Here is a 26,099-nt window from a genome sequence, read left to right as displayed (position 1 = left end):
TCTCTCCTTTTCTGGGAGTCCTGTAATGTGTGTTAGTCTTCTACATGGTATCTAGCAGTTCTCTTTGGCTCTGTTTTTTCTTTCTTTCTCTTTTTTGTTTTATTTTGTTGTTGTTGAACACTGGACATTTAAATCTAATAATGTGGTAATTCTGGAAATCAGACTCTCCCCTTTTTCCAGGGCTTGCTATTTTTGCTTATTTTATTTTCATTTTGTAGGCTAACTCTGTGGGAAGGATCTCCTGAGGTTTAAACTTTCAGTCTTCTCAGGTGTTTTCTGGGCCTGCACCTTTCCCTCATCACTTTCTAATTTTTCTCATATTTGCAAGTTGCTTTTCACTGTCCTAGTCCTTGATTTCTAGCTCCCAAAGTGGGAAAATGAGAAAACTGAAGGGAGGAAAAAAAGGGTTCTAGCCCTTTAAATCCTCCCAGAAGTCACATCAGCCAGAGTGGGAGGGGCTCAACAATGAGGGGAGGTGCAAGAACAATGCACCTCACAGCCCTCAGTTGTCTGCTCCTCTCTAATCAAGAACAGAAATCAAAGAACAGATCCCTGTTGTTTCGAGGACAGGGTTCTTTTTGCCCTGGTTGGCACAAGCTATACATAGCTTGCTCCAGGAACACATGCACAGTGGTCTGTCACAGGGCTGGAGGTGGAGGACTGGTAGCTGCTACTGTGCTAAGGGCTGAAATTGACTAACATTAACCACAATTTACTGCCCAAGTCTTCTTACGGAATTTGACTGCAGTAGACTACAGAGTTCCAAAATACTTACACTAGATAGATTCTGCTGAAATTGTTGTCTATGTGAGGAGAGAAAATCCTGGTGCTTCCTACTCTATCTACACCTACATAAGCTCTTTTTAAAAACGGCATCATTAATTCATATTTTCTACTTGAAAAATTATTTTCCTTTACTCCCTGACTCAACATTTGTTCCACCACCTTCTTGGCACCCTCACCTTCTCTCCTTTTCCCCATTTTGTCTACCATGTTTTACATACTATTTAATTTAGTATTTTTTTTTCATTTTTCCTGCCTGTCGTTCTCAAATGGAATGTACGTATCATGAGGGCAGGTTTCTTTGTGTCTCTTCTTTCCTTTGTCTCCCATACACTGATGATAGTGCCCAAAAATCCATTATTTGCTCACTGAACATAGGTTAGAGCAGTGAATAAACATGACAACAACCCCCCTTCCTGTTCATTTTCACCGTTCTGGAAAATCCTTCCAAATGTCCTCTTTACCACTTTCTTCTAGTGGGTTTTGCCTCAGTGTGTTAAGAATAAAAAAGGCACACGTTTAAAAGAGAAATCCTCAAGTGTGGTAAAACTTGTAGGATAGCACAGGCTATTACTTCTCATACTATTACTCCTCAGACTTCAGTTTCTTATGCTCAAAGTTCCTTAAGATATTAACTTTTTCCACTTCTCACAGTGTGCTTTCCCAGGGGTATTTCTGCCACTATCTTTGAATGAATTCTTAATTATTATTAATGACTTTCAGGAATTTAAATAATTTACAAGTGTGTTTCAGTGATACTCTCTGCATGCAGTTACTACTGTTTGTGAAATTACAGGTGAAGCGATAATCACTTCTTAGTAAGGAATTGAGACCCTGAAGTCACAAATATTTGTCTCAGGTTTCAGAGGCCCCTTTGGCACACTTGCAGGGGTTGTGACAGCTTCTTTCCTGGCAGGAAATGACATTGTGTAAGTGGCTTTCCTTTCCAGATTCCTAAAAGAAATTGAATGTGTTTTAGGATGTGGATTAGGAAACAGTATCTGGATAAAATAATGTTGCTTGCTGGGTTGGACACATCACTGATTATACCAACAGGACAGACGTTTTCTGAGGCAACCAGAGGCAGAGTGCCACCCATGTTCACCAGCTTCAGAGCCTCTGAAAGTCCTCCCCTCCCCTCCATCTTTGCATCCCTGCTGGAGACTTTTCTCACTTATCCCTAACAAAACATACTGAAATTTACAAAACTGCCAAATAAAAATTGTCACTAGCCATCTGCCTCTACAAGGATTAGATTACTAGCCACTGCAGTTGCTGACTTTCAACACACCTTGAGAGGAGTTCAGAGCAGAGATCAGGAATAAGGCACTCTGTGCTCTAGGAAAAACTGGCAGAACAGGCCTTTAGATAGTTATTTTCAGGAGAAGGTTTTATCAGCCCAATTTCTTACATCTTCTCATATCTAGAAAAGCACTAAAATCATTAATGGAGACATCTGCTCCTCACGACTAGTGGCAACATTCTGCAAAAATGTATGCTTGGTTGCATGTATCTCTCTTCAAAACCACATATATACTGACACACACACACACACACGCACGCACGCACGCACGCACACACCTCTTTGGAGCAGTTCCTCAGAGCTATCTGAGCCGCTGTGTCCCAGGCTAAAGTCCTCATTTTGCCCCGAATAAAACTTAACTCACAACTCACTGTTGTGCATTTTTTTTGGTCCACAGGACCAACTCTAAGGCTTCAATCTCCATGTATTTGAAGAGTAGCTAGATATCATATGTTTCCTCTTAGATACAGACACACACTTTCTGAGTCATAGTTTGGTGTGGTGTATCCAATTAGGTTTGTAACCTTTGGAGCATCTGAAATCTTTAAAGTTATCTGTGACAGGTGGCGGATAAATCTGTGTACTTCCCCTTTAAGAAGGTGCGAGGCCCGGCCCTTTCCTAAGAGCCTCAGGCCATCATTTCCTAGCACCCCGCCTAGGGATCCCTGAAGGCTTTCCGGTTCTTGGCCAGGCTGCCTGCAGGAGAGAAACTACACTACCCAGAAGTCTGTGCTGGGAGGAAGCAGTAAGAATTGGGCCAATAGGGACGGTAAAACGGGCGTTTCCTGTGTTGTTGGCTTGGACTTCCGGCGTCCTGGGGGCGTTAGTTCTTTTGAAACGTGTTTCTTTTCTGTTCACGGGCTTCCCTTGCCCGCGACCTTTCAGAACTTCCCAGAGAATCACCATAAAGACGTGGGAACCACCTCTGCGCCTTGTAAGACCTTGTGGGGGGGTTAGAGGGAGCCCACAGGACCCGTTTTGGTTGCCGCCCCTCTTGGTCCCGCTCACACAGGGAATTAGAGGCCGTGGTGTAGGCACACGGTGAGGACCAGCTGATTAGTATTATGCTCAACTGCTGATTAGTATGATCACTGTCATCTGTTCCCTCCCCTTCATTGCCAGAATGCGTGCATGTCTCTTAGGCCACACGGCCTTGGCATCGTTCTATGTCTTTTGTGAATGATTTCAGCATAGAAGACCTTTGGCTCTAATACAGTCACATTCTGCCCAAAGGCAGTGTCTGCCTCGCCTTGGAGCCTGACACAGAGCTGGGCTCCCAGGAAGTGCTGAGTGTTATTGATTTTGGGGCCCTCTGGTCCTTTACCAACGACTGAACGTTGAGCTCTAATCACATCTGTCTGTCCCAGGGCCAACAAAGCTACCTCTGTTTGACTTTCCAGGCATCCGTGACCTTCAAGGACGTGGCAGTGACCTTTACCTAGGACGAGTGGGGGCAGCTGGATGCTGCCCAGAGGAGCCTGTACTGGGAGGTGATGCTGGAGACCTGTGGGTAAGGCCTCACTGCTCTTTCTGTGGGGACCTACAACCTCTTTCATGCTGCCCTTTTCAGGAGGCTTCTGAGGACACTCTCCCTCCTCCCCACGGCCCTGACATGTATTGGTTTATCTTCAGGCTCCTGTGTCTGCCACAAGGAATTTGGAGCAAGAAACCTAGTTCCCCTCAACAGCTCAGATGGCAGAGGAGAAGGATTTGTTGGAGGAAATATGGGTGTCTTATAATATTGAGGGGTAGGAGGTCCAGTCAGGCACCATGAGAGACTAAAGTCAGGAAATGGAAGAAATACTGATTAGATACTGGCCTTGGTGTCTTCTGATCTATTTGTGGGTCTCCTTGTGCCATTCTCAGCAGATTGGCTTTTTCTGCTGCAGGGAGCTGATAGCCAGAAATGGTCACCCCTACCCTTGATCTAAGAAACCCCTCAATTCCTTGTCTCTACTTCTTGCTGTACTTTTTTTTTTCCTCATATATCTGTCTTTCTCTACGTCTGGCTGTCTCTGCATGGGTGTTCTAGTGGCAGGAAACAGCCACCCGAGCCCACACTTCTTTTTACCTCTTACTCCAGTGCTCAGCACAGGCTGGCCCTAATTTGCTCCTTCTCCAGATTCCTACAGGATGGAGACTGAGTGGCCAAGCTTGATTGGTTTATAGCCCAGTCAGCAGAACCCCTGGGTAATGGCATGTTGTTCAGCAAGTGAGTGAAGCAGACAGGACATCAGGAGGCATCTGTGTGAGTCCTACTGGCAGTCATTCTGAAAAACAGAATCTCCTTTAAAAGGCTTTTTTTGCCCCTGATGCCTACATGCTCATCCCTCGTGTACTTAAGTCTGGGCCATGATCGTCTCTTGGTATGGGAGATCATTTTAGAGGGTGCACAAACATGGCAAGTGGCAATGATGGACAATCAGAGAAGGCCATTCCTTTTTCTCTTATTTTTCCTGTTGCTGTTTCATGCTGTCTTTTAATGCCCCTTTGACTGCTGGCAATTTCTCTCTTCAACAGAAGGGACAGCCTCAGACTCAGAGCCCTGAGCAGGCAGCATGAGTTCATTGAGACTTGATAGTTCTGTTTGCAGTAACTTTGCATTTGTGGCAAATGAAACTGGTTTTTCCATTTCTTATATGGACACAAGATTCCCTATATGAAGACATGTATTGAAGTTAAATAAAAAGTGGGTCAGTGTCAAGGAAGGCAGTTGTTAGCAATGGTCATAATTAATGTTCCATGAACACTAGTGCATCTGGGTCCCATGACTGCATCTGGACAGTTTTGGGGGGTCCTCCAGGACTAGGGAGATGGATCACCCTAGACAGCTAGCACTACCCTACTCAGCCTTTAGGGCCTAATGATAACGTTCTTGGCTTTGGTTCCCAGGTCACAGATCAGTATGGACAAGAGCAGCCTCATTCCGAGGTCTCCTCTCCATCTCAAAGTCCCAGACAGGACTGAAACATTTCTTTTTGTCTTTGCTAAAATACGAATATCTTATTTCTTTCTCCACAAACAGGATATCCGGTTCCCAAACCAGATCTAATCCACCCACTGAAGCACAGGCAGGAGCTGTGGGTGGTGAAGAGAAGCCTCTCCCAAAGTGCCTGTCCAGGTGGGTGACCAAGTGTTGGGCAGGAGGGGTCATGGCAACCTCAACTGAGGGGACCACTGCCTCTGGAATTCCGTGGGAAGCTTCTTCTTGTGGCCTCCTTGGGTGCCTGGGTCAGGGTAGAGCTCTCCGTCTTGAAGTCCCTTTGTCCTCCCACCTCAACAGATTCTTTTCTGCCACAGGGTAAAGAACCTGTTTTATGTATAAGGGCAAGGCTCTGGGCTCCAACTGCTTGGTATTAAAACCTGCCTTTGCCGGTCACCAGCCCAGTGGCAATAGGGAAGTTGCATGATTTTGTCGGGCCTCCTTTAGTTAATTTAGGCTGTTAATGTTCACTGCAGTAACAGATAATCTCCAAAAGCTGAGTGGCTCAACACACGAAGGATTTTTCTCACTCATGGCAGGGCTCATGTGGGTCAGCGTGTGAGCTTGTATCACACGGTTATTCAGAGACCCAGGTGTCGCCTGTCTGGCTTTATGGTTACCTTGGCATCATTCTACTGGCAGAGGGGAAATGAGAGGAAGTATGGAAGTCACACCTACATTATTTCCCCTCACACTCTTGACAAGAACTCGGCAGTTGGCCATCCCTTTTTTCTTTTTCAATTTATTTTATTGAAGTATAGTTGATTTACAATGTTGTGTTAGTTTCTGGTGTACAGAAAAGCAATTCAGTCATACATATATATAATAGATTACGTCTACTAATCCCAAATTCCCAATCCATCCCTCCCCCACCCCGCCCTCCCCCTTGGCAGCCACAAGCTTGTTCTCTATGTCTGTGAGTCTGTATCCCTCTTTCGATGCAGCTGGGAACTGAGGTTTAGCTCTGTGTCCAAGGAGAAGAGCAGATGGGTTTCTGGGTTTTGTTTACATCAAACCAGTCTGCTGCACTCAGCCTACTCCTGAAAAATGACAGTGATAATAATTTCTAACTCATTGGGCTGTTTGAAGATGTAATCATTTGATGCATGAAATTAGTTAGCACCATGCCTGAGTTATAGTTACAAGCTCAAAAAAAGCTGTTAGGATCTTTCATGTAAAAATAACAATCACAATGCATAATCCCTCACATGTCCTCCTAGACTCAGAATAAGAGAGTTTATGTTACCATCTCTGCCTGTAGGCTGCATCCCACCCTTTTCCACCTGTTCATCTATCCTTCCGTTTGTCAGACAGAAGCAATCCCTAGCTGCATTGTCTTCCTGGCCCTCCTTTACCGTAGAGCCTCAAGATGGTATTTGGCTTTGTTTGGCCCACATCTGGGCTGCTGAGAACAGTTGGAGTCACAAAGTGTGTTGATTGGTGCCACTGCAGTCACGGTCTTGCCCCTCTCCTGCTTCCTTGCACTCCCCAGCCAGTTCATGTGTGTCTCTAGCCCCCTTCACAGCCCGATGGAGTCTCTTCCAAATACTCACCTTTCAATTACATTCCACATGTTGCATCAAATTCTTCATACCTTAGAAGGAAATCATGATCTTGCCCACTCCTCCATCCTCCACAGTATCAGTGGATGGCCTTGTCATTCAGACAGTTGAGAAGGTGGGAAACGACCTTGTACAAACTCATGACACTCTGCCTCCATCTAACCCAACATTCAGCCATTATCATCCTGCTTAATTTATGTTTTTCATCTTGGGTAACTCCATCACCTCCACCACCTCTGTGAGCTGCACCACGAACATCCTGCTCTAAGCTCTCATCATCTTTTGCCAAGACGATGCCAAGACACTCCTAACTGGTTGGCTCACATTTGCTGTGTTTCTTCTGATCAGCTCTCTCCTGCACCAGCTCTGCCACCCATGCAAGCATTGATCCATCCATTCACCACTCACTCCCTGAGCCACTGATGTCTCAGCATACAACCTACTTCATGGCCTTCTTTCTTGCTGCTCAACCTTACAGAGCATCTCTTATCTGTCTCATACCTGTAGCTTCACTTCCCAACTTTGGAAGAGGTCTCGCCCCCTGCCGTAGCTACTTCCTGCACCAGAGACTAAATCACACCTTCTCCTGCAACTTCGGAGGCTTCTCATGCTTCCTCCTAGAAAGGTAACCGGTATTTAGACTCTGTCACCATAGATTAGCTTTGACTGTCTTGACTTGATGTAAATGGAGTCCCACAGTTTATTCTGTCATGTCTGTCTTCTTTTGATCTTCGTTATGCCTGTGAGAGTCATTCTTGTGGTTCTATGTAGTTCAACTCTGTTCTTTCTCAGTGCTCAGCAGTATCTCATTGTATGTCCATTCTCCTGTGATTACCATTTTAATTTTTTCCTATTTCTTGTATTATGAACATTCTTGTTCATGTTATTTTTGGAGATATATACTATGTATACATAATATAGTACTCATTTTTGCGGGGAATATACAGAGAGAGGAATGACTGGGTCTTAGGCTATGTATATGTTTAGCTTGAACAGAAACTGCCAGACAGTTTTACAGAGTGGCTGCACCCTTTCACGCTCCCACGAGCCATGTGTGAGAGTGCCCATTGCTACATTCCCATCAGCACTTGGTGTCTTCCCCTTTCCTTTCTGAGGCCCAGTGGTGAGGTGGCTCAGAACCACAGCACTGAAACCATTCTTGATGAAGTCATAGCTTTTATCCTAATTACCAAATGTAAGAACAGTACTAACGACAGTGGATAATGGCCCACAATATACTGAACATTCAACCTGTGCCAGGCACTATGCTAAGTACTTTACAGGTGTGGTCTTGTTAACCCTCATGGCAGCTGGTGAATTAGGAACTGGGCATCTCCCAGTGTTTCAGGTTAGGAAATGGTGATTTACAGGTGGTTAATAACTGTCAAGATGACTGCTTGGTAGAGGCAGGGTTTGAACTGAAGTGACATTCTTCACCACCACGCTGTACTTGTTTTTGATGCAGCAGAAACCTGTTCCACTTTTCTGCACCTGGGCTTTGGTAGCACTTGGTTCCAGTGGTCCCTCTTTTCCAATTCTGACTGTATTGTTCCCTGCTTCTTAGTCTGATTGCTTCCTCAATATTGGCTTTGCCTGGCAAATTCCCTGGCAGTCCACTGGTTAGGGCTGTGTGCTTCCATTGCAGGGGGCATGGGTTTAATCCCTAGTTGGGGAACTGGGATCCTGTATGCTGTGCAGCACAGCCAAACCAAAAAAAAAAAAAAAAAAAAGGCTTTGCCTGGCATCTCATGGCCTTCTTTTAACTGTAATTAGTTTCCCTGAATGATCCAACTCTACTTCGTTCTTCAGCTTCAACTCATGCATGTTGTGTTCCATGTCCATGCTGTGATATAGACAGGATAGTTAACAAGTATTCATTGCTTTTTGGTCCTTGCACTGTAGGTGCAGTGTTTCAATTCATCCTCACAGTGATTTTTGAGAGACTCTATTTGTACTGATATGTAGGTGAGGGGGCAGAAGCTTGTGGAAGTTGAATGGCTGCTGAAGGGCAGAAAACTAGCAAGGGGGTGTTGCTGGATTTGTTTCTGGGCTGATTCTCCCCAGGTACCATGATATCAAACACAATACATTCTGTTGGCTTCTAAAATTTATAACTGACTACAGGTGTATAGGTTTATATTAATCATAAACCTTAGTTTAATGACACACTTTTATTTGTCAGTGCACTGTCGTATTTTTAAACTTTTTCCAATCATTTATTTTCTCTATAAAGATTATAGTGAACACCATCAGCCAATGCAAGAACAGGAGTATTACCAACCAATATCCTACCTCTATCTATACATTTCTTCTTTTTCCAGTCCTCTCTTTTCCTGAATCACTGTCTTGAACTTGCTTTCATAATTTCATTACTTTATATTGGGAGTGTTTTGTATTATAAATTGAATTTCTTTTGTAGATGTGGTGCATTTCAGATTCTGTTTCTTGTGTTGGATGTGTTATTTTGCATCTTGCAAGCAACTTGTCTATTTCATCTAGTTGTCAGTTCATCACTTTATTACATCATACTTGCAAGTATATTTAAAGAAAATATAGTTTTCTGTTTTTTAATTTCTGATAAGTAGTATCATTGTTGATTGCTATGGCTTGAATGTGTCCCCTACATGTTGAAATCCTCTCATCCAAAGATGATGGTATTAAGAGGTGGGACTGTGTTAAGTCATGAGGGTGGAACCCTCCTGAATGGGATCAGTGTTTTATCAAACAGGCTCCAGAGAGATCCTTCGCTCCTTCCACCATGATAGCGAGAAGGCACCAGCTATGAACCAGGAGTAAGGCCCTCACCAGAATGTGACCATGCTGGCACCTTGATCCTGGGCTTCCCAGCTTCCAAAACTCTGAGAAACAAATTTCTGTTTGTAAGCTACCCAGGCTGTGGTACGTTGTCACAGCAGCCTGAATGACTAAGACATTACTATAGTCTTCTGATATATGCTTTTAAAAAAGTCAGTGTTAAATAACTAAGAATCACAATGTGTGCACTATAGCTTTCTTTCTTCTTGAAATATTGTTACACCAGTATATCACAGTATATTTATCAATTTTTGTGGACATTCACCTGTTTCCATAATTACACCCATAAATTCTGACTATACTGTTCAGTTAAAGATACTCACTTGTTTCCTTTTTATTTATTTATTTATTTATTTTTAGTTATTTTTTGTGGTTACCCACCTTGCTGTTATATGCAGATTCTTTTTTAAAAAATTTAATTTTTTATACAGCAGGTTCTTATTAGTTATCTATTTTATACACATTACTGTGTATATGTCAGTCCCAATCTCCCAATTCATCCCACCACTGCCCCCCCCAACCCCTGCTTTCCCCCCTTGGTGTCCATATGTTTGTTCTCTACATCTGTGTCTCTATTTCTGCCTTGCAAACCAGTTCATCTGTACCATTTCTCTAGATCCCACATATATGTGTTAGTATATGATATTCGTTTTTCTCTTTCTGACTGACTTCACTCTGTATACAGAGTCTCTAGGTCCATCCACATCTCTACAAATGACCAAATTTTGTTCCTTGTTATGGCTGAGTAATATTCCATTGTATATATGTACCACATCTTCTTTATCCATTTGTCTGTCAATGGGCATTTAGGTTGCTTCCATGACCTGGCTATTGTAAACAGTGCTGCAGTGAACATTGGGGTGCATGTGTCTTTTTGAATTATGGTTTTCTCTGGGTATATGCCTAGTAGTGGGATTGCTGGGTCATATGGTAATTCTATTTTTTAGTTTTTTAAGGAACCTCCATACTGTTCTCCATAGTATCGATTTACATTCCCACCAACAATGCAAGAAGGTTCCCTTTTCTCCACACCCTCTCCAGCATTTGTTGTTTCTAGATTTTCTGATGATGCCTGTTCTACCGGTGTGAGGTAACACCTCACTGTAGCTTTGATTTCCATTTCTCTAATAATTAATGATGTTGAGCAGCTTTTCATATGCCTCTTGGCCATCTGTATGTCTTCTTGGAAATGTCTATTTAGCTCTTCTGCCCATTTTTGGATTGGGTTGTTTGTTTTTTGATATTGAGCTGCATGAGCTGCTTGTATATTTTGGAGATTTGCAAATATTTTCTCCCATTCTGAGGGTTGTCTTTTCGTCCTGTTTATGGTTTCCTTTGCTGTGCAAAAGCTCTTAAGTTTCATTAGATCCCATTTATTATTTTTTTAATTTCCATTTCTCTAGGAGGTGGGTCAAAAGGGATCTTGCTGTGATTTATGTCATAGAGTGTTTTGCCTATGTTTTCCTCTAAGAGTTTTATAGTGTCCAGTCTTACATTTAGGTCTTTAATCCATTTTGAGTTATTTTTGTGTATGGTGTTAGGGAGTGTTCTAATTTCATTCTTTTACATGTAGCTGTCCAGTTTTCCCAGCACCATTTATTGAAGAGACTGTCTTTTCTCCATTGTATATCCTTGTCTCCTTTGTCATAGGTTAGTTGACAATAGGTGCATGGGTTTATCTCTGGGCTTTCTATCTTGTTCCATTGGTCAATATTTCTGTTTTTGTGAAACTACCATACTGTCTTGATTACTGTAGTTTTGTAGTATAGTCTGAAGTTAGGGAGTTTGATTTCTCCAGCTCCGTTTTTTTCCCTCAAGATTGCTTTGGCTATTTGGGGTGTTTTGCGTCTCCATACAAATTTAAAGATTTTTTCTTCTGGTTTTGTAAAAAAATGCCATTGGTAATTTGATAGGGATTGCATTGAATCTGTAGATTGCTTTGGGTAGTATAGTCATTTTCACAATATTGATTCTTCCAATCCAAGAACATGGTATATCTCTCCATCTGTTTGTGTCATCTTTGTTTTCTTTCATCAGTGTCTTATAGTCTTCTGAGTATAGGTCTTTTACCTCCTTAGGTAGGTTTATTCCTAGGTATTTTATTCTTTTTGTTGCAGTGGTGACTGGGAGTGTTTCCTTAACTTCTCTTTCTGATCTTTCATTGCTAGTGTATAGGAATGCAAGAGATTTCGGTGCATTAATTTTGTATCCTGCTACTTTACCAAATTCATTGATTAGCTCTATTAGTTTTCTGGTAGCATCTTTAGGATTCTCTATGTATAGTATCATGTCATCTGCAAACAGTGACAGCTTTACTTCTTCCTTTCCAATTTGGATTCCTTTTCTTTCTTTTTCTTCTCTGATTGCCATGGCTAGGACTTCCAAAACTATGTTGAGTAATAGTGGCAACAGTGGACATCCTTGTCTTGTTCCTGATCTTAGAGGAAATGCTTTCAGTTTTTCACCACTGAGAATGATGTTTGCTGTGGGTTTGTTGTTTATGGCATATGGCCTTATTATGTTGAAGTAGGTTCCCTCTATGCCCACTTTCTGGAGTGTTTTTATCATAAATGGGTGTTGAATTTTCTCAAAAGTTTTTTTTGCATCTATTGAGAAGAGCATGGTTTTTATTCTTCAATTTGTTAATATGGTGTATCACACTGATTGATTTACGTATATTGAAGAATACTTGCATCCCTGGGATAAATCCCACTTGATCATGGTGTATGATCCTTTTAATGTGCTGTTGGATTCTGTTTGCTAGTATTTTGTTGAGGATTTTTGCATCTAGGTTCATCAGTGATATCAGTCTGTAATTTTCTTTTTCTGTAGTATCTTTGTCTGGTTTTGGTATCAGGGAGATGGTGGCCTTGTAGAATGAGTTTGGGAGTGTTCCATCCTCTGCAATTTTTTGGAAGAGTTTGAGAAGGATGGGTGTTAGGTCTTCTCTCTCTAAATGTTTGATTGAATTCACCTATGAAGCCATCTGGTCCTGGACTTTCATTTGTTGGAATGTTTTTTTTCTTTTTTGTATAAATTATTTTTTCTTTTTATTCTGAAGAAGTTACATATTTAACATATTGTGTGTCCTCACTTATGAACACGATGACTTCTCTCTCCATTTGAGGACATAGCGAGAAGGTGGCTCTCTGCAAGCCAGGAAACTGAACCCCATAGGAATCTTGATCTTGGACTTTCCTAACTCCAGAACTGAATATAGAAAAAAGACACAATATGTGGCAAAAACAGGAAAGTAAACAACTAGTGACAGTGAGAGGAAACAAGATGGTGGAGAAGGACCTTGTGTTCAACTCTTCTCATGAGCACACCAAAATCACAACTAACTGCTGAACAACCATCAATAAAGATGACTGGAACCTACCAAAAAAAAATTCTACAGCCAAAGACATAAAGAGGAAACCAGAGCGAGATGGTAGGAGGGGCACACTCACAATATAATCAAATCCCATACCTCCCAGGTGGGTGACACACAAACTGGAGAATACTGGAGGATAATTATATCACAGAAGTTCTGCCACAGGAGAGTTCTTAGCCCCATGTCAGGCTCCTCAGCGTGAGGGTCCAGCATCAGGAGGAGGAGCCCCAGAGCATTTGACTTTTGAAGGCCAGCAGGGCTTGAATGCAGGAGCTCCACAGGACTGGGGAAAACAGAAACTCCACTCTTGGAGTGCACACACAGTCTCATGTACACTGGGACCTAGGGCAAAAGCAGTGACTTCATAGGAGTGTAGACCAGACCTACGTGCTGGTCTTGGAGGGTGTCTCCTGGGGAGGCAGGGGGCAGCTGTATCTCACCCTGGGGACGTACACACTGGAGGCGGAGATATTGGTGAGTATTCATCTACATTAACTTGTCACTGAAGGCAGAAGTCTTTCTGGGGTCATTAGCACCAAGACCTAACCCTACCCAAAAGCCTGTAGGCTCCCATGCTGCGATGCTTTAGACCAAACGGCCCCACCCATCGGCAGATAGGCTGCCTAAAGACTTCCTCAGTCCACAGCCACCTCTAGAGACATCCCTTGACATGGCCCTGTTCACCAGAAAGCCAAAACCCAGCTCTACCCTCCAGTGGGTAGGCATCAGCCCCTCCCACCAGAAAGCCTGCACAAGCCTCTTGACCAGCCTCACTCACCAGGGGGCAGTCCATAAGCAAGAGAACTATGATCCCTAAGCTTGTGTAACTAAGTCCTCAAACACAGGTCAGAAACTACTGTAGGACCAGCTGTCCTCTGCCCCTTGGGTGATGAGAGGGAAGTGTACTGCTGGGACAAATAGTCCATCCCCTACAGAGGGCCACTTCTCCAAGGTTGAAAAACATAATGAACCTAACACACATAAAAATGCAAATAGAAATTCAGACAAAATGAGACAGCAAAGGAATATGTTCCAGATGAAGCAACAAGAAATAAACCCACAAGAACAACTAAATGAAGTGGAGATGGGCAATCTACCCAAGAAGAGTTAAGAGTAATGATCGTAAAGATGACCCAAGAATATGGGAAAAGAAAGGATGCAGAGAAGTTTAAGTTACAAGAAGTTTTTGGCAAAGAGTTAGAAAATATAAAGAACAACCGAACAGAGTTGAAGAATACAATAACTGAAATGAAAAATACACTATAAAGGGATCAACAGCAGAATAAATGAGGCAGAAGAATGGGTCAGTGAACTGGAAGAGAGTGGTGGAAATCGCTGCCACAGAACAAAGAAGAAAGAAAAGAAATGAGGACAGTTTAGAGATATCTGCGACAACGTCAAACACACTAACATTCACATTATAGGGTCCCAGAAGGAGAAGAGAGAAAGGGCCAAGAAAATACTTGAAGAGATAATAGCTGAAAACTTCCTTAACACGGGAAAGGTAACAGTCACTCCAAGTTCACAGGAAGTGCAGAGTCCCATATGGGATTAATCCAAGGAGGAACATGCCAAGACACATGGTAAGAAAGAAAATATTAAAAGCAACAAATAACATACAAGGGAATTCCCATAATGCTATCAGCTGACTTTCAGTAGAAACTCTGCAGGCCAGAAGGGAATGGCATGATATATTTAAAGTGGTGAAAGGGGGAAACCTACAACCAAGAATACTCTACCCAGCGAGACTCTAGTTCAGATTTTATGGAGAAATCAAAAGCTTTATAGATAAGCAAAAGCTAAAAGAATTCAGCACCACCGAACCAGCTTTACAACAAATGCTAAAGGATCTTCTGTAGGCAGAAAAGAAAAGGCCACAACTAGAAACAAGAAAATTATGAAATGGGAAAGCTCACCAGTAAAGGCGAACATAAGTGTAGGTAGGAAATCATCTACACACAAACTATGGAGGTTAAAGACAAAACACAAAAGTAGTGGGACTTCCCTGGTGGTACAGAGGTTAATCTGCTTGCCAGTGCAGGGGATATGGGTTCAGGCCCTGGTCTGGGAAGATCCCACATGCCGTGAAGCAACTGAGCCTGTGTGCCACAAATACTGAGCCTGCACTCTAGAGCCCTCAAGCCACAAATACTGAGCCTGCGTGCCAAAACTACTGAAGCCCACACACCTAGAGCCTGTGCTCCACAACAAGAGAAGCCACTGCAATGAGAAGCCTGCGCACCACAATGAAGAGTAGCCCCCACTCACTGCAACCAGATGAAAGCCCACGTGCAGCAGCGAAGACCCAATGCCCCCAAAAATAAATAAAATAAAATATAAAAACATTAAAAAAAAATCCTTTTAAAAAAATAAATAAAGTTCTTGGTGAAAATGAAAAATGTGTCTTTTATTTTTACTTAAAAACCAAAGGCACTTGTTGGCCAACCCAATATATATAAAACAGGAACAAGACTCAGAGAGAACAAACTAGTGGTTACCAGTAGGGAGAGGTAAAGGAGGAGGGGCAAGATAGCTGTATGGGATTAAGAGGTATAAACTACTATGTATGAAATAGATAAGCAACAAGGATATACTGTACAGCACAGGGAAATAGAGCCGTTGTTTTGTAAGTACTTTAAATGAAGTATAATTTATAAAAATATGGAATCACTATGTTGTACACATGAAACTAATATAATATTGTAAATCATCTATACTTCAATTAAAAAGTGGCTACTTCTGGGCTCTCTATTCTATTCCACAAGAACATACACACTGGCCAAAAAACTTTTAATGAGGAGTTCAACCTCAGTGGTAATGAGGTAAATGCCAGTGAAGACCAGAGTAAGAAACCAGTTAGCAACCTATTCAACTGGAAGAAATTATAGAGCCCAAAAATATCATATGTGGGACAGGATGTGGTGTATGAAATCTCACATTCATTGCTGGTGAAGTTAACAAATTGATAACGTCACTTTAGAAAACACTGGGCAACATCTTGTAAAGTTGTTTTCCATCAGTCATTCCACTCATAAGAAGAATTACAACTAAAACTCCTGCACGTGTGTGCAGCAAGGTGGATAACCACCAAATAAAAAAAGAAAGAAAAAGGAAACAAGTATCTTTCATTGAACAAGGTAGTATAGTGAGAATTTTTGGATATAATTATGGAAATAGGTGAATGTCCACAAAAATCGATAAATACATTGTGATATATTGACGTAACAATATTTTGAGAAGAAGGAAAAAAAAACACTACAGCTCACACACAGTGATTCTTATAATTTAACACTGAATTCTTTAAAAGCATGTATCAGAAAACTACATCAATGTCTTGGTCCATTTGGGCTGCTGTAACATACCAAAGCCTGGGTAGCTTACAAACAACAGAAATTTGTTTCTCACAGTTCTGGAGGCTGGGGAGTCCAGGATCAAGGCGCCAGCATGGTCACATTTTGGTGAGGGCATTCTTTCTGGTTCATAGCCAGTGCCTTCTTGCTGTGTCCCCACATGGTGGAAGGGATGAGGGATCTCTCTGGAGCCTGTTGGATAAGACACTGAACGCTCATGACTTCTGCACCTCCCAACGGCCCCAACTCCTAATACCATCATCTTTGGAGATGAAGATTTCAACAAATGAATGTGAGGGGTACACATTCAAGCCATAGCAATCAAGTATGATAACCATTTATCAGAAATTAAAAAACAGAAAACCATATAATATGCTGTTTAAGTATGCTTACAAACAGGTATGATACGATTTTAATTAAACCAATGAATTGACAACTAGATGAAATAGACAAACTGCTTGAAAGATGCAAAATAACAAATCCAGCACAAGAAACAGAAAATCTGAAAGCCACCACATCTACAAAAGAAATTCTATTTATAATATAAAACACTCCCACATATAAAGTAGTGAACTTATGAAGGCAAGTTCAAGACAGTGATTATCTTTGTCAGGAAGGGAGAGGATGGGAAAGGGAGAAATATATAGATCAAGGTAGGATATTGGTTGGTAATACTCCTGTTCTTGCATTGGTTGATGGCGTTCACTATAATTTTTTTTTTTTAATCTTTTGGCCGTGCTGCGTGGCATGTGGATCTTAGTTCCCTGACCAGGGATTGAACCCACATCACTTGCATTGGAAGCATGGAGTCTTAACCACTGGACCACCAGGGAAGTTCCCACTATAATCTTTTTAGGAGAAATAAATAAATGACTGGGAAAAGTTTAAAAATAAATTAAACATGATAGTACATTGCCAGATGATGAGTGTGTCATAAACCAAAGTTTATGATTAATATAAACGTATACAACTGTAGTCAAATATAAATGTTAGAAGCCAACAGAGTATTGTGTTTGACATCATGTACCTGGGGAGAATCAGCCCAGGCTCAAATCCCAGCAACACCCCCTTGCTAGTTTTCTGACCTTCAGCAAGCGTTCAACTTCCACAAGCTTCTGCTTCCTCACCTACAAATCAGAGTACAAGTAGAGTCTCAAAAAATCACTGTGAGGATGAATTGAAACAGTGTATATACAGTGTTTACAAGCACCAAAAAGCAATGAATACCTGTTAACTATCCTGCCTATATTGCGGCATGGATATGGGACACAACATGCATGAGCTGAAGAACTAAGAGTAGAGGCGGATCATTCTGGGAGACTAATTACAATAAAAAGAAAGGGCCATGAGATGTCAGGCAAAGCCAATACTGAGGAGGCAATTAGAGTAAGAGGCAGAGAACAATCCAGTCAGAATTGGAAAAGAGGGACCACTGGAACCAAGTGCTACCAAAGCTGAGGTGCAGAAAAGTGGAACAGGTTTCTGCTGCATCGAAAACCAGTACACCGTGGTGGTGAAGAATGTCACTTCAGTTCAAACCCTGCCTCTACCAAGCAGTCATCTTGACAGTTATTAACCACCTGTAAATCACCATTTCCTAACCTGAAACACTGGGAGATGCCCAGTTCCTAATTCACCAGCTGCCATGAGGGTTAACAAGACCACACCTGTAAAGTACTTAGCATAGTGCCTGGCACAGGTTGAATGTTCAGTATATTGTGGGCCATTATCCACTGTCGTTAGTACTGTTCTTACATTTGGTAATTAGGATAAAAGCTATGACTTCATCAAGAATGGTTTCAGTGCTGTGGTTCTGAGCCACCTCACCACTGGGCCTCAGAAAGGAAAGGGGAAGACACCAAGTGCTGATGGGAATGTAGCAATGGGCACTCTCACACATGGCTCGTGGGAGCGTGAAAGGGTGCAGCCACTCTGTAAAACTGTCTGGCAGTTTCTGTTCAAGCTAAACATACACATAGCCTAAGACCCAGTCATTCCTCTCTCTGTATATTCCCCGCAAAAATGAGTACTATATTATGTATACATAGTATATATCTCCAAAAATAACATGAACAAGAATGTTCATAATACAAGAAATAGGAAAAAATTAAAATGGTAATCACAGGAGAATGGACATACAATGAGATACTGCTGAGCACTGAGAAAGAACAGAGTTGAACTACATAGAACCACAAGAATGACTCTCACAGGCATAACGAAGATCAAAAGAAGACAGACATGACAGAATAAACTGTGGGACTCCATTTACATCAAGTCAAGACAGTCAAAGCTAATCTATGGTGACAGAGTCTAAATACCGGTTACCTTTACTAGGAGGAAGCATGAGAAGCCTCCGAAGTTGCAGGAGAAGGTGTGATTTAGTCTCTGGTGCAGGAAGTAGCTACGGCAGGGGGCGAGACCTCTTCCAAAGTTGGGAAGTGAAGCTACAGGTATGAGACAGATAAGAGATGCTCTGTAAGGTTGAGCAGCAAGAAAGAAGGCCATGAAGTAGGTTGTATGCTGAGACATCAGTGGCTCAGGGAGTGAGTGGTGAATGGATGGATCAATGCTTGCATGGGTGGCAGAGCTGGTGCAGGAGAGAGAGCTGATCAGAAGAAACACAGAGCAGATGTGAGCCAACCAGTTAGGAGTGTCTTGGCATCGTCTTGGCAAAAGATGATGAGAGCTTAGAGCAGGATGTTCGTGGTGGAACCCATGGAGGTGGTAAAGATGATGGATTCATGCAATATGGAAAACAAAATAAGCATGATGATGGTGGCTGAATGTTGGGTTAGAGGAGGCACAGTGTTACGAGTTTGCACAAGGTCCCACCTTCTCAACTCTCTGAAAAACAGGGCCATCTACTGAAACTGTGCAGGATGGAGGAGTGGGCAAGATCATTATTTCCTTCTTATGCATGAAGAATTCGATGGAACATGTGGGATATAATGCAAAAGTAAGTAGTTGGAAGAGGCTGTCGGGCTGAGGAGGGGGTTAGAGACACATCAACTGACTGAGCTGTGCAAGGAAGCAGGAGAGGGGCAAGAGCATTACTCTGCAGTAGTGCCAATCTAGACACTTGATGACTCCAACTATTCTCAGCAGCCCAGATGTGGGCCAGACAAAGCCAAGTGTCATCTTGAGGTTTTACAGTAGAGAGCCAGGAAGATAATGCAGCTAGGGATTGCTTCTATCTGACAAATGTGAAGATAGATGAATGAATGGCTGGAAAAGGGTGGGATGCAGAGCATAGGCAGAGATAGTAAAATAGGAAAATGATACCCCAAAGGAAGACGATAATTTGCCAGTTACCAGTCGAAAAGAAATTGAGATCTATGAATAGATGCACAAAGAATTGAAAAATAATCATCTCAAAAAAACTATGAGCTAAAACAGACAACAAAATCAGAAAAACAATACGTGATCAAAATAAGTTAAATGAAGAGACAGAAACTTTAACACACAACCAAACATATATTCTGGAGCTGAGAATATAATGATGAATCAAAAATTCCATAGAAAGCTTTAACAGAAGATTTGATCATGCAGGAGAACCAATGAATTCAAAGACAGATCATTTGAAATTATACAGTTGGGGGAGGGGAAGAAAGAATGATAAAGAGTGAAGAAAGCCTATGAGACTTTTAAGAACCAATATATGCATTGCGGCAGGGAGGGTGGGGTGGGGTGTAAGACCCCTCATGATGGAATTAGTGTCCTTATAAGAAGAGCTCTCTCTCTCCTCCATGTGAAATGTGAAGACACAGCAAGAAGGTAGCCAGCTGCAATCCAAAGACAGAGTTCTCACCAGACACCCACCCTCCTAGCACCCTAACCTCCGACTTCCAGTTCCAGAACTGTGAGAAATAAATTCTTGTTGTTTAATCCAAAAAAAAAAAAGAACCAATATATGCATTATGGGAGTCCTTGTAGAAGGAGAAGAGAAGTGGCAATAAACTTACTTAAAGAAATAATAGGTGAAAACATCCCAAATATGTAGAGAGATATGGACCATCCAGATAAATGAATCTCAGAGTTCCCCAGTCAGTTTCAACAGAGAGAAAACTTCAACAGGACACTTTATAATCAAACTGTCAAAATCGAAGACAGAGATTTTTGAAAGCAGCAAAGAAAAAGCAGTTTGTTATACACAAGAGATTCTGGAGGAATGTCGTGGGTTTCTTCTCAGAAACGTTTGTACCCTTTCCATTATAAACTCTGAGGATCTAATGTACAGAACAGTGACTATAGTTAATAGTATTGTATCACATACATGAAATTTGCTAGGAGAGATTTTAAGCATTCTTACCAAAAAAAGTGATGGATGTGTTAATTAACTTGATTGTAGTTATATTTTCACAGTGTGTACTTATATCAAATAATCAATTTGTATATTTTAAATATATTTATATTTAAAGTACATAATATATATAAATTTATTTTTTGTCAGTTGTATGTCAGAAAATTTTTAATGAAGGCAAGATCAGATTTTTTCCAGGAGGAAAAAACAAAACAAAACAAAAAACCCTGAGTAGTTTATCACCTCTAGAACTGCTTCGCAGGAAGTCCTAATGGAATTCTTCAATAAAAATTTTAGGGATTTCCCTCGTGGTCCAGTGGTAAAGAATCCACCTTCCAATGCAGGGGACGCAGGTTCGATCCCTGGTTAGGGAACTAACATCCCACATGCAACTAAGCCTGCACGCCACAACTACTGAGCTCGTGCGCCTCAACTACAGAGACGCTTGCACGCCACAATGAAAGATCCCACGTGCCACGATGAATATCCCACGTGTTGCAACTAAGGCTCGACACAGCCAAAAATAAATGTTAAATTTCTAAAAAATAATATTAAAATGTGGGAGTATAATTCGTACTGTAAAGGCACATATATAGTCAAACTCAGAATACTCTAATATAGAAAGCTACAAATTTCCAGTTATGAGATAAGTGCTGGAAATGTAATGTACAACATGATGACTGTAGTTAACACTGCTGTATGGTATATTTGAAAGTTAGAGTAAATCCTGAGAGTCCTCATCACAAGGGAAAAAACTTTTTTTTGTTTCTGTGTAAGATGATGGGTATTAACTAAGCTTATGTGGTAATCATTTCACAATATATGAAAGCCAAGTTATTATGCTGTACACCTTAAACTCATACAGTGCTGTATGTCGATTATATCTCAATAAAACTGGAAAAAAGAATATGCCAATATAGTAGTGGTATGCATAAATCACTTTTAAGTCTAGTATAAAAGGTAAAAGACAAAACTGTTAAAATAACTGTGACTACTGTAATTTGATATGGATAAACAATATTAAAATGTAAATTGTGACATCAATAACATAATATGTGGGTTGGAGAAGTGAAATGTTACAAATTTTTGCATGCAACTGAAGTTGTCATCATTAGCTTAAAACAGATGTTATATCTATGTTTTATGTATGCCTCATAGTAACCACAAAGAAAAAACCTCTAGTCAATTCAAAACATAAAGGGAAAGGAATCACAGCATACCACAATCAAGAAAAAAAAAAGCCACAAAGGAACACAGGAAGAGAGGAAGTAAAAAAGGACTTTTAAAAAGTCAGAAAACAACAAAATCACAATGGTAACTCCTTACTATCAATAATTACTCTCAGACATAGGCTGAAAATGAATGACTGGAAAAAGATATTCCATGCAAATGGTAACCAAAAATGGTAAGAAGGTAGCTACACTTATATAAGACAAAATAGGCTTTAAGTCAGAAACTGTCAGAGAGACAAAGATTGTCACTGCATAATGATGAAGGGGTCAGTCTATCAAGAAAAATATAAAAATTTAAAATTTATATGTAGCCAACATCAGAGTTCCTAAAAATATATGCAGTCTTTCACAGGTCTGAAGGGAGAAATAGACAGCCATACAATAATAGTTGGGGGACTTCAATACCTCACAATTATGGACAGATCATTCAGAGAGAAAATCAATTAGGAAACAGCAGATTTGAACTATCAGTCCAGCTGAACCTAAGAGACATATACAGAACATTCCATCCAACCAGTAGAATACACAGTCTTCTTAAATACATACAGAACATTCTCCAGGACAGATCATATGTTAGGCCAAAATACAAGTCTTAAGAAATTTAATAAGATTAAAATCATATCAAGTATCTTTTCTGACCACAATTGTATGAAACTAGAAATTAGTAACAGAAAGAAAATGAAAAATGGAGAATTTAAACAATATACTCTTGAGAAAAATCACTCAAGTCAAAGAAGAAATCAAAAAGGCAATTTTAAAATACCTTGAAACAAATGAAAATGGAAATGTAACATACCAAGTCTTATGAGATGCAGCAAAAGCAGTTCTAAGAGGGATGTTTATACCAATAAATGCCTGCATTAAGAAAAAAGATCTCAAAAGTCTAACTTCATACCTCAAGGAACTAAAAAAAAAAACGAACACAGGCCAAAGTTAGCAGAAGGAAGGAAATAATTATTAGAGAAGAAATATATTAAATAGAAACTAGAAAAACAAAACATCAACAAAACTAAGAGTTGACTTTTTGAAAGGATAAACAAAATTGACAAATCTTAAGCTAGACTAACCATGAACATAGGAGAGAAGACTCAAGGAAAGAAAATTGTACATAAAAGAGGAGACGTTACAACTGATGCCAACGAAATGAAAAGGATCAAAGGAGACTACTATGAACAACTGTATGCCAACTATTATGGATAAGCTACAAGAAATGGACAAATTTCGGGAAACATACAGTGTACCATGACTAAATCATGGAGACACAGTAAATCTCAACAGACCAATGAGTAAGGAGATTGAATCAGTAATCAAAATCCCAGGACCAGATGGCTTCACTAGTGAATTCTACCAAACATTTAAAGAATTAATGCCAATCCTTCTCAACCTCTCCCAAAAAATTAAAAGAGGAGAAACACTTCCAAATGCATTGTATGAGGCCAGTGTTTTAAGCTGATACCAAAGCCAAATAAGGCTACTACAAGAAAACTACAGGATTTCCCTGGCAGTCCCTAGGATGCAATGATGTTCAACCTATGCAAATTAATAAATGTGATATACCACATTAAAATGAGTGATAAAAAGCATATGATCTGAATAGATGCAGAAAAAGCATTTGATGAAATTTAACATTCTTTCGTGATAAAGATTAAACAAATTAGGTATAGAAGGAACTTACTTCAACATAGTAAAGGCCCTATGTGACAAATCCACCATTAACAACATAGTTAGAAAAGCTGAAAGTTTTTCCTCTAAGATTAGGAACAAGACAAGGGTGCTCACTATCACCACTTCTAGTCAACTATCACCACTTCTAGTCAACAAAGTAGTGGAAGTCCTTGCCAGAGCAATTAGGCAACGAAAAGAAATAAAAGGCATTCAAATTGGAAAAGAAGAAAAACTGTCTCTGCAGTTGACATGATATATAGAAATCCTAAAGACTCTACCAAAAAACTGTTAGAACTAATAAACAAATTCAGTAAAGTTGCAGGATACAAAATTAATATACAAAAATTAGTTCAATTTCTGTACACCAATGAACATTCTGAAAAAGAAAATCCTATTTACAATAGCATCAAAACCAAAAAATACCTAGAATAAATTTAACCAAGGAGGTGAAAGATCTGTGCACTGAAAACTATAGAGTGAAAGTAAAAACTAAGTGAAAGACTGAAGACACAAACAAATGGAAATTTATCCTGTGTTCATGGATTGGAAGAATTAATATTATTAAAATGCCTAGATTTAATGCAATCCCTCTCAAAATTCCAATAGCATTTTTTATAGAAATAGAAGAAACAATTTTAAAATTAATATAGAATCATAAAGACCCTGAATAGCCAAAACAATCTTGTACAAGAACAAAGCTGATGGCATCATACTTCTTGATTTCAAAATACACTACAAAGCTATACTAATAAAAACAGTATAGGGCTTCCCTGGTGGCGCAATGGTTGAAAGTCTGTCTGCCGATGCAGGGGACACGGGTTCATGCCCTGGTCCGGGAAGATCCCACATGCCGCGGAGCAGCTGGGCCCGTGAGCCAGAGCCTGTGCTCCGCAACGGGAGAGGCCACAACAGTGAGGCCCGTGTACCACAAAAAACAAACAAACAAAAAAAACAGTATAGTTCTGGAATTAAAACAGACACATAGATTAAAGGAACAGAATAGAGAGCCCAGAAATAAAGGTATGCATTTACAGGCAACTGATCTTTGCCAGTGGTGCCAAGAACACAAAATGGCAAAAGGACAGACTCTTCAATAAATGGTGTTGGGAAAACGTGCAGAAAGAGGAAGTTTCACACAATATAAAAAATCAGTTCCAGTATATAACCTGTATATAATGGAATATTATTCAGCCTTAAGGACTAAGGAAATCCTTCCATTTGCTACAACATGGATGAAACAGGAGGACATTTAGTTAAGTGAAATAAGCCAGAATGAGAAAGATAAATACTGTATATGTTGAATCTAAAAAAGTCAAAACTTATAAAAGAAGGGGGTAGAATTGTGGTTGCCAGGTGCTGGAGTTTGGCGGTAATGAAGACATAGTGGTCAAAGGTACAGTTTCAGTTATGCAGTATGAATAACTACTAGAGATCTAATGTACACCATGGTGACTATAGTTAATAATATTGTGTACTTGAAAGTTGCTAAGAGTAAAGCTTAAGTGTTCTCACCACACACTTAAATGGTAACTATGTGAGATGAGGGAAATATTAGCTTGATTTTGTAAACATTTCACATGTATACATATATCAAAACATCACATTGTACACCTTAAATATACAAAATTTTTATCAATTATACCTCAATAAACCTGGGGGAAAAAGATAAAATAGCCCAATGCAGAGAACAGAATGGTGGATTCCAGGGGCTTAGAAATGGGGTGATGTTGGTCAAAGGGTACAGAGTTTCAGATATACAAGATAAGTAAGTTCTGGAGATCTACTGTAGAAACAAACACAAACCCCTAAACATAAGACCTGAAACTGTAAAACTCCTAAAGAAAAAGGGGGATAGATTCACAACATTAGTCTAGACAATGATTTCACTGATATGACACCAAAAGCATGGGTGACAAAAGCAAAAATAGTCAAGTGGGACTACTTCAAACTAAAGTTCTATACAGCAAAGGAAACAATCAATAGAATGAAAAGGCAACCTCCAGAATAGGAGAAAATATTTGCAAATCATATATCTGATAAGAGGTTAATATCCAAAATATATACAGAGCAACAGTTTTTAAAAATTAGTAACTTGATTTAAAAATTAGCTAAAGACTTGAATAGATATTTCTCCAAAGAAGACATACAAATGGCCAACAGGTATATATGAAAAGGTACTCAACATAACTAATTGTCAGGGAAATACAAATAAAAACTACAAGGAGATATCACCTCACAAATGACAGGATGACTATTATCAAAAAACCACAAGACAAGAAGTGCTGGTGAGCTGGTGAGGATGTGGAGAAATTGAAACCCTTTTACACTGTTGGCGGGAATTCAAAGTGTTGGAGCAGCTATGGAAAACAATGTGGAGGTTCCTCAAAAAAGTAAAAATAGAACTACCATACAATCCAGCAATCCTGCTTCTGGGTATTTATCCCAAAGGGTCAAAATCAGGGTATTGAGATATCTTCACTCTCATGTTCATTATAGCATTATTCACAATATTCAAGATGTGAAAACAACCTATTGACAGATGAATGGATAAAGAAAATATACATATATGCAATATAATTTTATAATATATATTACTATATTATATATACCATATATTAGATATTTAGCCTATCACATTTTTTAGGCTGGATAATACTATATTAAATATATAAATGTATATATAAGTATGTAAATATTTCTTTTATATATAAAATACAGAATATTCAGCCTC

At 40.1% G+C, this 26,099-nt stretch overlaps 1 long non-coding RNA gene across 4 annotated transcripts; it reads left to right on the top strand.

Moving 5' to 3' along the window:
• Positions 1-2,757: 2,757 nt before the first annotated feature.
• Positions 2,758-24,955, top strand: LOC307178372. 4 transcript variants are annotated; one of them, XR_013825186.1, is made up of 5 exons: positions 2,758-2,998; positions 3,487-3,596; positions 5,112-5,207; positions 19,027-19,127; positions 20,769-24,955. It is a non-coding gene; the product is annotated as an uncharacterized lncRNA (long non-coding RNA). The 4 variants fall into 4 exon arrangements; XR_013825188.1 differs by lacking the exons at positions 19,027-19,127; positions 20,769-24,955 and adding exons at positions 7,139-7,256; positions 9,360-15,199; XR_013825185.1 differs by lacking the exon at positions 19,027-19,127.
• The last annotated feature ends 1,144 nt before the right edge of the window (positions 24,956-26,099 follow it).

This window comes from Stenella coeruleoalba, assembly GCF_951394435.1.
Source record: "Stenella coeruleoalba genome assembly, chromosome: 20".
Lineage (NCBI taxonomy): Eukaryota > Metazoa > Chordata > Mammalia > Artiodactyla > Delphinidae > Stenella > Stenella coeruleoalba.
Note: the sequence above shows the minus strand (reverse complement) of the source record. Positions and strands in the feature narration are given on the sequence as shown.